Here is an 11,759-nt window from a genome sequence, read left to right as displayed (position 1 = left end):
TCTGTGACTGTTCTCACAAGAGTCTGTTTATGTAAGTCTGTTGCACTGAGCGCAATACTTTTTGAGAATAAATTGTGACTGCGAAATGCTAACATCTTCGCTGTTCAAAATGAAAGTGACGTATGCTATTCTGCGTTACAATTGTTAAGTAATATAATTCTGTAGACATGAATGTGACAATTTTTTCTTGCATACATTAAAGTGCCAACGGCCTTGTCGCAGTGGTAACACCAGTTCCCGTCAGATCACCGAAGTTAAGCACTGTCGGGCTGGGCTAGCACATGGATGGGTAACCGTCCTGTCTGTCCAGCGCTGTTGGCAAGCGGGGTGTACTCAGCCCTTGTGAGGAGCTACTTGATTGAGTAGTAACGGCTCCGGTCACGAAAATTGACAGCGGCCGGGAGAGCGGTGTGCTGACCACATGCCCCTCCATATCCACATCCAGTGATGCCCTCTATTGTTCCTGATCTATATCAACGACATAGGCGACAATCTGAGTAGCCGTCTTAGATTGTTTGCAGATGATACTGTCATTTACCGTCTTGTAAAGTAATCAGATGATCAAAACGACTTGCAAAATGATTTAGATAAGATATCTGTATGGTGCGAAAAGTGGAAATTGACCCTGAAAAGAAAAGTGCGAAGTTATTCACATGAGTACTAAAAGAAAACAGCTAAATTTCGATTACGCGATAAGTCACACAAATCTCAGGGCTGTAAATTCAACTAAATACATAGGGACTATAATTACAAATAACCTAAACTGGAACGATCACATAGATAATATTGTGGGGAGAGCAAACCAAAGACTGCAATTCATTGGCAGAACACTTAGAAGGTGCAACAGGTCTACCAAAGAGACTGCTTACACTACGCTTGTCCGCCCTATTCTGGAGTACTGCTGTGCGGTGTGGGATCCACATCAAGTGGGACTGACGGATGACATCGAAAAAGTACAAAGAAGGTTCAAATGGTTCAAAATGGCTCTGAGCACTATGGGACTTAACTTCTAAGGTTATCAGTCCCCTAGAACTTAGAACTACTTAAACCTAACTAACCTAAGGACATCACACACATCCATGCGCGAGGTAGGATTCGAACCTGCGACCGTAGCGGTCGCGCGGTTCCAGACTGTAGCGCCTAGAACTGCTTGGCCACCTCGGCCGGCTACAAAGAAGGGCAGCTCGTTTTGTATTATCGCAAAATAGGAGAGATAGTGTCACAGACATGATACGTGAATTGGAGTGGCATTCATTAAAACAAAGACGTTTTTCGTTGCGACTGGATCTTCTCATGAAATTTCAATCACCAGTTTTCTCCTCCGATTGCGAAAACATTCTGTTCGCACCCACCTACAGAGGGAGAAATGATCATGACGATAAAATATGAGAAATCAGGGCTCGCAGTTGTTTTACGTGAAGTGCTCGTTTTTCCAGCGTGCCATTCGAGAGTGGAACGGTAGAGAGACAGCATGAAGGTGGTTCATTGAACCCTCTGCCAGGCACTTTATTGTAAATAGCAGAGTTATGACGTAGATGTAGGATGACACGGAGACCGATCGGTACCGTTGGGCCTTCATAGTCTGTTCGGGCGGAGTTTAGTTTAGTTTAGTATACATTAAAATACGGGCACTTCTGAATATTACGAAAGTAAATCACCGTACATAAAACATAAATACTGTGAAGGACAAATGAACCGTTCAAAGATGAAACAAATGTATACACGTTTCCTTCTGCTTTGCAGTGAACCGAAAACAGTACGAAAAAACGCAGCTCTCATTCGGAAACGAAACGGCAAAGGAACACGGAAAACGGCAAAGGCACATCAATCACGGCATAACTCATAAAACACGACAACCGAAATTCGGAACCAGTTTTTCACTGTTGCGTTTACATGTTAGGCCTGAACCGCTTTTGCTAATGTGATCAAGTCGGTTTACCGGGCGTCATTTGTTTTACGTGAATGGTGTCAGGTTTCGTATTCGCTATCAGTCACTACTGTTGTAATTTTTTAAGATACAAAGGATACGATTTCCTTATGGATGTTGCTGAACACTTAAGGAGAAGGAGATGTTTCTCCACGACAGTCCAACGCTTTGGAGGTTGACATGGCTAGTAAACCTCTGAATGAGCAAAAAATGTCAAATTCTTACGCACAGAATTAACTAATGTTTTGACACTAGCCACTTAACGGTGTAAGGCTGCCTTTGTCACTAAAAGAGAGAGTGGGTACAGAAATTTACAAGTTCGCCAGCTGTTCAGATTGTAGGATTGTTGCCAATGAACTCGATTTTTCGAATACAGCAGGTATGAATCCTTTTCATATAATACAGATAAAATGTACTTACTTTCTGTTAAATAAAGGAAACAACTGTTTCCTGCCTTTCTTCCTTTCCTTCGCTCCACATAAAATCGCTTCGTCCAAATGGTTCAAATGGCTCTGAGCACTATGGGACTTAACATCTGTGGTCATCAGTCCCCTAGAACTTACAACTACTTAAACCTAACTAACCTAAGGACATCACACACATCCATGCCCGAGGCAGGATTCGAGCCTGTGACCGTAGCAGTCGCGCGGTTCCGGACTGAGCGCCTAGAACCGCTAGACCACCGCGGCCGGCCGCTTCGTCCACCTAAGCAACAATTTTGAAAGTAAATAAGAATCTAACATTCAAAAGTATGTTTAAAAACCGGTTGAACACCCACATGCGAGCGAATATCGATTCTGGAACAGGAGATATAGCCACTATAATAGCGATTCCTGTAAAAAATTAGTGTGCTTACACTACCAACCAGAAGCGATAGAAATAAATCGGCTTATGAAAACCGCATTTTAGAGCCCTATGTAGTCATAACAGACACTTTGACATAATACACTATAACTTCTAGCACCTGGAAATGATGGTTAATGTTTGAAACGTGTCGTATTTGGTACAATAAACTAAAAAGACGTATCCAGTATCGGAAAAAATAGTTAGTAAATGAAATCTCTTGTGATTTTGCCCCCTTTATCTGTCAGAAATAGTCGTGCACACACAGAGCATAATTTCATGTTTCTAAGATTACATCAAGACCCCCAAACATTCCAATACTTTTTCGCGCATTACAGTCGTTTCACGTTCCGCTACGTGAATGACCTTTTCTTCTTCACAACGTAATATTGCCTTGCATCCACAGTCTCAGCGTGTGGACCCTGCGAATGCCACGGTTGGGGGGATAAATGTAAGAATGTGAATGATTTGTAGAACGTTTATTGCCTTCGTTGAACAAATAAATGTAAAGAGGTAAATGATCCGTAGAATTGCCATCTTGAAGTTCGAAAAAACACGTATAATACAGAAATTAAATGATTTTTCCGGATATAAATATTTTAAAGCAGAAACAGGTTTCTCACACAAGTGAGGAAATAAAGCAGCAGTTGCAAATAATCGAAAAATGCAGGTGATCCAATTTCAAGAATTCTATGAGTTATACAGCGATGATTTTCTCGTTATTACGAGTCAGTCATGCAAAATTGTCTAACGAATAGTAGATTCGCTATATGAGTTTTATTTATTTTGTTTTGGATATATTATAGCAGTTTCGGCTTTGATGCTATTGTGAAGTGATTCATTATTGCGTTTTTCAAAATTAGTTACATTGCGTGTCGCAGTAGGTGTCAAGAACGCCATATTCATTACTGAACCATACTTCATTTGGTTTTCTAACAAACAATACAAGTGGCTCTACCAGGACGATCCAAGCACGAGAAATTGCAGTAGTGTGTTAGGAAAAAAAAATAGTAGTGAACTGGCGAAAGCATTAACATTTACACATCCTTTTACTTAAATGAAGTGTTTACTGCTGTGGGTATCACGGATGACCAGTTCATGCAAGTTACACGAGTTTCAAGTTTTAGGCATGCGAAAATCTACTTCGACATCAACTTTGATGTGGGTACTATAGTATTAATAAATGTGCACACTTTTACGCGTCGAGCTCTAGATATCCCCAGAAAACTTAAAAAACTTCGAAGCTGTAAATTATGCAAAAGCAGGCGCCTGCATGACATTCAGTTGCATGGATGGAATGGTCTATCCATATGTCGTATCCAATCTTCATAACAACAGTGGTACTACTTGCCCGGCAGATTGAAATAATTACTATGCCCGATTACTTCGTGGCACCAGAGAAATACGCTGCATCTGAATTCCTGGACAATGACTGGAAATCACGCAGGCTGCATTTAAAGCAGGCGGTGGATGTAGTAGTCCGGAGAAAAATGCTCCTCTGCTTCCCGAGAAAGAGTTTTTCCCTTATTGTTCTAGGCGGCCTCAAGGCACAAAAAACGCCGTACGGAGACCGTATAGACGCTGCTGCGGATAATGGATAACGATGTGAAATGTCTTGACGACTCGCCTTCTCTGGCGAGAGGCCTGGTATTCTCAGCAGGCGGGCCACGTCACAATGCATCGTTACACACAGGAAATAAGCTCTCCGGCGTATCGCTTGTTGTACGCCCATTCCGAGAGAAGCGTGGCGAACGTCTGCCGCAGAATTCGAGACGTTATAATGTGCTCTTCATTACAAGCGAAGACAGCAGATATAGCAATATTCGGTACAACACACTGAGTCGGGAAGACGCGAATTATTACTACTTGCGTACTTCCTCTTCTGCTAAACCGTGGAAAAAATAATATTTTAGCGATCTGGTAGTACTCCATCTCAGGTCCAAAATACACTGACGGAAAAACAGGTCGCAACACCAAAATTAATTAATGCAGGGTAATTAAATTTCGGAAACACATTTTTTACGTACCTTTTTTAAGCGGTTAACGTTGTGAGACCACAAGCTAATGGAAGAGTGAGGTAAACTTCGCAAATGTCCAAAGCTGGTATATTAATAGCCCGTGTAACCGCCAGAATGTTGAATGTAAATCTGCTTGCACTGTGTTGTATATGTGCTGGATGTCAGTTGACAGGAGAGTTCCATGCCTGTTGCACTACGTCGGTCAATACAGGGACGGTAAATGCTGTCTGTGGATGATGCTACAGTTGCCATCCGATGACGTCCCATATGTGATCGACTGGAGACAGATCTGCTGACTGAGCAGACCAAGGCAAAATGCCAACACTCGGTAGAGTATGTTGGGCTACAACAGCGGCATGTGGACGAGCGTTATTCTGTTGGAAAAAACCTCCTGGAATGCTGTTCCTGAATGGCAGCACAACAGGTCGATTCACCGGACTGACGTACAGTTTTGCTGCCAGGGTGGGTGGGATAACGAGAGTGCTCCTGCTGTCATACGAAATCGCACCCCAGACCATATCTGTTAAGTTAGCGGCAAGAAACAATCAATGCCTTCTCTGTGCGATAACAATGGAGATACTATCGAGGACAGTGCTGCCAAAGCAGGTTTACTAAACACAGCCTTCCGAAAGGCCTTCACAAAAGAAACGAAGTAAATATTCCAGAATTCGAATCGTGAACAGCCGCCAACATGAGTGATGCATTAGCTCAATGCTTAACAATCATATATAACAGTTCGCTCGACGAAAGGTCCGTACCCAAAGACTCGAAAGTTGCACAGGTGACACCAATATTCAAGATAGGTAGTAGGAGTAATCCACTAAATTACAGGCCCATATTGTTAACGTTGATATGCAGCAGGATTTTAGAACATGTATTGTGTTCGAACATTATGAATTACCTCGAAGGAAACGGTCTATTGACACACAGTCAACATGGGTTTAGAAAATATCGTTCCTGTGAAACACAACTAGCTCTTTAGTCACATGAAGTGATGAGTGCTATTGACGAGGGATTTCAGATCGATTCCGTATTTCTGGTTTTCCGGAAGGCTTTTGACACTGTACCACACAAGCGGCTCGTAGTGAAATTGCGTGCTTATGGAATATCGTCTCTGGCATGTGACTGGATTTGCGATTTCCTGTCAGAGAGGTCACAGTTCGTAGTAATTGACGGAAAGTCATCGAGTAAAATAGAAGTGATTTCAGGCGTTCCCCAAGGTAGTGTTATAGGCCCTTTGCTGTTCCTTATCTATATAAACGATTTTCGAGACAATCTGAGCAGCCGTCTTCGGTTGTTTGCAGATGACGATGTCGTTTATCGACTAATAAAGTCATCAGAAGATCAAAACAAAATGCAAAACGATTTAGAAGAAATATCTGAATAGTCCGAACAGTGGCAGTTGGCCCTAAATAACGAAAAGTGTGAGGCCATCCACATGAGTGCTAAAAGGAACGCGTTAAACTTCAGTTACACGATAAATCGGTCTAATCTAAAAGCCGTAAATTCAACTAAATACCTAGGTATTAGAATTACGAATAACTTAAATTGGAAAGAAGACATAGAAAAGGTTGTGGGGAAGGCTAACCAAAGGCTGCGTTTTATTGGCAGGACACTTAGAAAATGCAACAGACTGCCTACACTACGCTTGTCCGTCCTCTTTTAGAATACTGCTGCGCGGTGTGGAATCCTTAGCAGGTAGGACTGACGGAGTACGTCGAAAAAGTTCAAAGAAAGGCAGCACGTTTTGTATTATCGCGAAATATGGGAGAGAGTGTCGCAGAAATGATACAGGATTTAGGCTGGAAATCATTAAAAGAGAGGCGTTTTTCGTTGCGACGGAATCTTCTCACGAAATTCCAATCACCAGCTTTCTCCTCCGAATGCGAAAATATTTGGTTGACGCCGACCTACATAGGGCGGAACGATCACCACGATAAAATAAGAGAAAGCAGAGCTCGTACGGAAAGATATATATGTTCATTCTTTCCGCGCGCTATACGAGATTGGAATAATAGAGAATTGTGAAGGTGGTTAGATGAACCCTCTGCCAGGCACTTGAATGTGATTTGCAGAGTATCCATGTAGATGTAGATATAGATGTAGATATCTCCAAGTGTAGTTCCAGTGTGTCTAGCATGCAGGCATGTTGGTTGCAGGCCCTTAACTGGCCTCATTCTAACCAATGTACGGCCAACACTGGTATCGAGGCAGAGCTAGCTTTCATCAGAAAACACAATGAGGCTCCACACTGTCCTCCAATGAGCTCTCGCTTGACACCACTGAAGTCGCAAATTGAGGTGGCTTAGGTCCAGTGGACAGCACGGTACAGCTTGGTGTTCCCCTTGAAGTAATGGATTTGTAACATTACGTTGTGCCACTGTGGCGGGCCAGAACCATACGCCGAACACGATGGTCTTCCCTCTCGGTAATATCACTTGGCCGTCTGCAGTCCGGTCTTCTTGCGAGCGTACATTCTCGTGGCCACCGCTGTCAGCAATTCTGTACAGTGGCTACATTCCTGCCGACTCTTCCTACAGCATCGCAGAAGAAACATCCGGCTTCTTCTAGCCCTATTAAATGATCGCGTTCAAATTCAGTGAGGTGCTCATAACACCGTTTTTGTCACCTTATATCTACATCTACATCCACGTGTTTACTCTGCTATTCACAATGAAGTGCCTGGCAGAGGGTTCAATGAACCACCTTCAAGCTGTGTCTCCACCGTTCCACTATCGAACGGCACGCGGGAAAAACGAGCTCTTAAATTTTTCTGTTTGAGCCCTGATTTCTCTCATTTTATCGTGATGATCATTGCTCTCTCTGTAGGTGGGTGCCAACAGAATGTTTTCGCAATCGGAGGAGAAAACTGTTGATTGAGATTTCGTGAGAAGATCCCGTCGCAACGAAAAACGCCTTTCTTTTAATGATTGCCACTCCAGTTCACGTATCATGTCTGTGGTACTATCTCCCCTATTTCGCGATAATACAGAACGAGCTGCCCTTCTTTGTACTTTTTCAATGTCATCCGTCAGTCCCACCTGATGCGGATCCCACACCGCACAGCAATACTCCAGAATAGAGCGGACAAGCGTGGTATAAACAGTCTCTTTAGTAGACCTGTTGCACCCTCTAAGTGTTCTGCCAATGAATCCCAGTCTTTGGTTTGTTCTACCCACAATATTATCTATGTGATCGTCCCAATTTAGGTTATTTGTCATTGTAATTCCTAAGTATTTAGTTGAATTTACAGCCATCAGATTTGTGTGACTTATCGCGTAATCGAAATTTAGCTTATTCAGGGTCAATTGCCACTTTTCGCACCATGCAGATCTCTTAGCTAAATCATTTTGCAAGTCATTTTGATCATCTGATGACTTTACAAGACGGTAAATGACAGCATCATCTACAAACAATCTAAGACGGCTACACAGATTGTCTCCTATGTCTTTAATATAAGTCAGGAACAATAGAGAGCCTATAACACTTCCTTGGAAAACGCCGGATATTACTTCTGTTTTACTCGATGACTTTCCGTCTTTTACTACGAACTGTGACCTTTCTGACAGGAAATCACGAATGCAGTCGCACAACTGAGGCGATACTCCGTAGGCACGCAGTTTGGTTAGAAGACGCTTGTGAGGAACGGTGTCGAAAGCCTTCTGGAAATCTAAAACTATGGAATCAATTTGACATCCCCTGCCGATAGCACTTATTACTTCGTGAGTATAAAGAGCTAGTTGTGTTTCACAAGAACGATATTTTCTGAATCCGTGCTGACTATGTTTCAATAAATCGTTTTCTTAGAGGTACCTCATAGTGTTCGAATACAGTATATGTTCCAAAACCCTACTGCAAAACGACGTTAGTGATGTAGGCCTACTAGGGATTACTCCTACTTCCCTTTTTGGGTATTGGGTATTGGTGCCTTAAAGGCATTCTTGACTAACATCAGTTCACCTAGTCTGTGTGACAGGTAGCTAATGATCACAACCGTTGCAGTGTGTATTTAAAACAAACCTGATTTGCATCCTCATAGTGTCGCTACTAGCGCCAAACTTATCAGACTGGAGCGAAATCTGAATAGACATTATCTTTCAAACGCGGAAATGCACCTACAAATTTTCGCTTTTGTCGCACAACGCCTTCTTGGTGTTGCGACTTTTTTCCGCCAGTGTAGTTCCCTTGATCACCCGGCGCGGGTGACAAAAAAAATGGTTCAAATGGTTCAAATGGCTCTGAGCACTATGGGACTCAACATCTTAGGTCATAAGTCCCCTAGAACTTAGAACTACTTAAAGCTAACTAACCTAAGGACATCATACACACCCATGCCCGAGGCAGGATTCGAACCTGCGACCGTAGCAGCCTCGCGGTTCCGAACTGCAGCGCCAGAACCGCACGGCCACCGCGGCCGGCGCGGGTGACAGAAATCAAGGATAATATTTATACTCGTTTTATAAATCACACACCCTGTTCTTGCTGCACAATAATATTTGTTTACCATCTACACTCCTTGTACGTTAAAAATACCTTCAGCGGAGTTTTTTGTGGAATAATACAGCTTCGTTTTTGTATGTGATACTTATACATTCTAAACAGTTCACACAGATATTCTTTGTATATAAATCAAATTTTACTTCCTGTTTCTTGTTTGTGTTGACAAAATCTATGTTACTTCTCACCAGATCATAGATTAAAGAACGCACCTCCGCTTGACTTTCAGTCTTGTTGACCAGACTCTGAAAAAATTCCAGTATCATTAATGGTGTTCATAAGACGCACATGTGTCTGATACAGTGAGTCCCAGAAGACATTATCAGTATTCAGGGATATGACAGGAACCGTCACTTGAAGCAAAAAACTCCATATGAACATATGCCTTATTCAGAACGGTTTTCGTGATAGAACACATTCAATGTAAATTGTTAATTTTTTCCATATTATTCAATAGACAGTCATGTTTACACAAGTACAACAGCTAGTAAACATTACGACATGCGTTTTACAAAGTATCAGTTGAAAAATACACCTCTGAGCATTACAGTACACATAACATTACAGCTATTGAGGATTCACAATCCACTTTCGAATATCCCAACATCAACTTCTGTGCATTTGTGCTCTCTTGAAAGAACACGTTGCGTTGCTTGTCCGAGTATCTCCGTGCGTTCCCTAATGAGGCAGCAACTACGACGCAGTTCATCGCGAGTGTTCATCTTTCGTTTGTACCCCTCAGACTTCATCCAAACCCATAAACAAAAATCTGATGGTGTAAGATCTGGCGAGCTTGGTAAACAGTTAATTGTACTACCACGACCAGTCCAGCGATTAGGGTAAGTGCTGAGATGTTTCCTGACACGTCTGGTAAAATTGCAGTACGCATGGTCAAAGAAACATCCTCAAGACGTTCAGCAAACGAATTTTCCAAAGAACGCAAGTAATTCAGTCTCATCATCCGCTCTTCTAACATGGCTGGACCTATCAACGTTACCAATCACGTACACTAAATGCGCTCTGTCACAGAAACTGTTCTGAATGCGGCATGTGTCCAAATGAAGCTTCTTTGCTTCACATAAGTGTTTCTGTGATATCCCAGAATACTGAGCATTCTGGCCTGGGACACCCTGTATAACTAATAATTTAAAGCTTACTGAATCAATAAAAAGGCGTTTGAATTTATAAAAGGAATATTTACATATTTGCTGTGGAAAATGACTATATCAAAGAAACTGAAATAGTCCTCGTATTTTTTTAATGACAAGCAGTTTGCTAACGACTATTGCACCAGAATACGGACACTCATTAGAAGCCCTAAACGAGGAGCCCAACACTTGAAATTATTTGTACGTGTTGTTTTGTGGTTGAGTAAATTACAGTTCGCCCGAAACTCATTTTTAGCGTACGTCACAGACACCATTAAGGCTCGACAGTTCCAATGTTTTAGAAGAAGACTCTGACAGGTCAGTCGTTATCTACTTTCAATATTAAAATTACCAGAAACACTGTCTCGATAGTTCCAAAATAGAATATTTCGGATGTCGACTTTTCGAACACTGATGTACGCTTGTCGTTCTAAAGTCATATCTTACGTTTCGATAAAAAAACACTAAAAACGGGTTTCTTTAGCTCGGCTAGGGTCATTCATATATTTAGATGTAATGCAGTTTTTCGTCCCCCCCAGAAAACGATGACATTAGACACAGAACGCAAGGTAAGACTGGAGAAGGTTACTGGCCATATCATTCCCAAGGAATCATCCCAGCATTTACTTCAAGCGACTGACGGAAATTACAGGAAACCTGAATTCCCGGACGGGTATTTGAACAGACGTCCTCTCGAACATGAGTCGAGTATCTTACTATTATGCCAGCTCAGCTGGTAGAGCTCAACAAATCATCATTAGTCATAATCAATGCTGTAGACTAACTGTGTGGTAATCGACATTTCCAGTTGTATCCTTCAGATATGGCCCTCAGTTGGTTGAATATCAAGCACTTTCTCTCTCGGCAAATTACATTGATCATGAACATACACAATTATCACAGAAGAAATGTATAGCTTTTTAATATTTTCCTAACGACTTAAATATCGTAACTCATACCGAACATAACCACACTGTGATAGTTTAAAGTCAAATGCAAGGCTGTATTTGTCCACTGTAAAACAACAACACTCTAGAAGTAGTTTTGTCTCCTGTAGGTTGCTACAAATGAATAGTGATGGCAACTGCAGAGTGAATTCTATTTTCGCGCCCCTACCCATAGACAAAAAAGCATACTAACGACATGGCCTCATATGCAGAAAAGAAGACGTCATTCGTTATCTCGCGTTCGATGTTACTGCTGGATGTACCGTTGGTGGCCCTCTGATGTCCAGAAACAAGTAACCCAACGGTATGGTGAATCCAAAACATCATCTTCTCACGAAGCTGCAAGCTTCATTCTGTGACACAGTAATGATGACGATAA

General features: G+C 42.0%; 1 pseudogene; it reads left to right on the top strand.

The window, feature by feature from the left end:
• The first annotated feature begins 203 nt into the window (after positions 1–203).
• On the top strand, positions 204–321 carry LOC124614467 (annotated as a pseudogene).
• Positions 322–11,759: the final 11,438 nt, after the last annotated feature.

The sequence above is a fragment of the Schistocerca americana genome, chromosome 4 (genome assembly GCF_021461395.2).
Source record: "Schistocerca americana isolate TAMUIC-IGC-003095 chromosome 4, iqSchAmer2.1, whole genome shotgun sequence".
Taxonomy (NCBI): Eukaryota; Metazoa; Arthropoda; class Insecta; order Orthoptera; family Acrididae; genus Schistocerca; species Schistocerca americana.
Note: the sequence above shows the minus strand (reverse complement) of the source record. Positions and strands in the feature narration are given on the sequence as shown.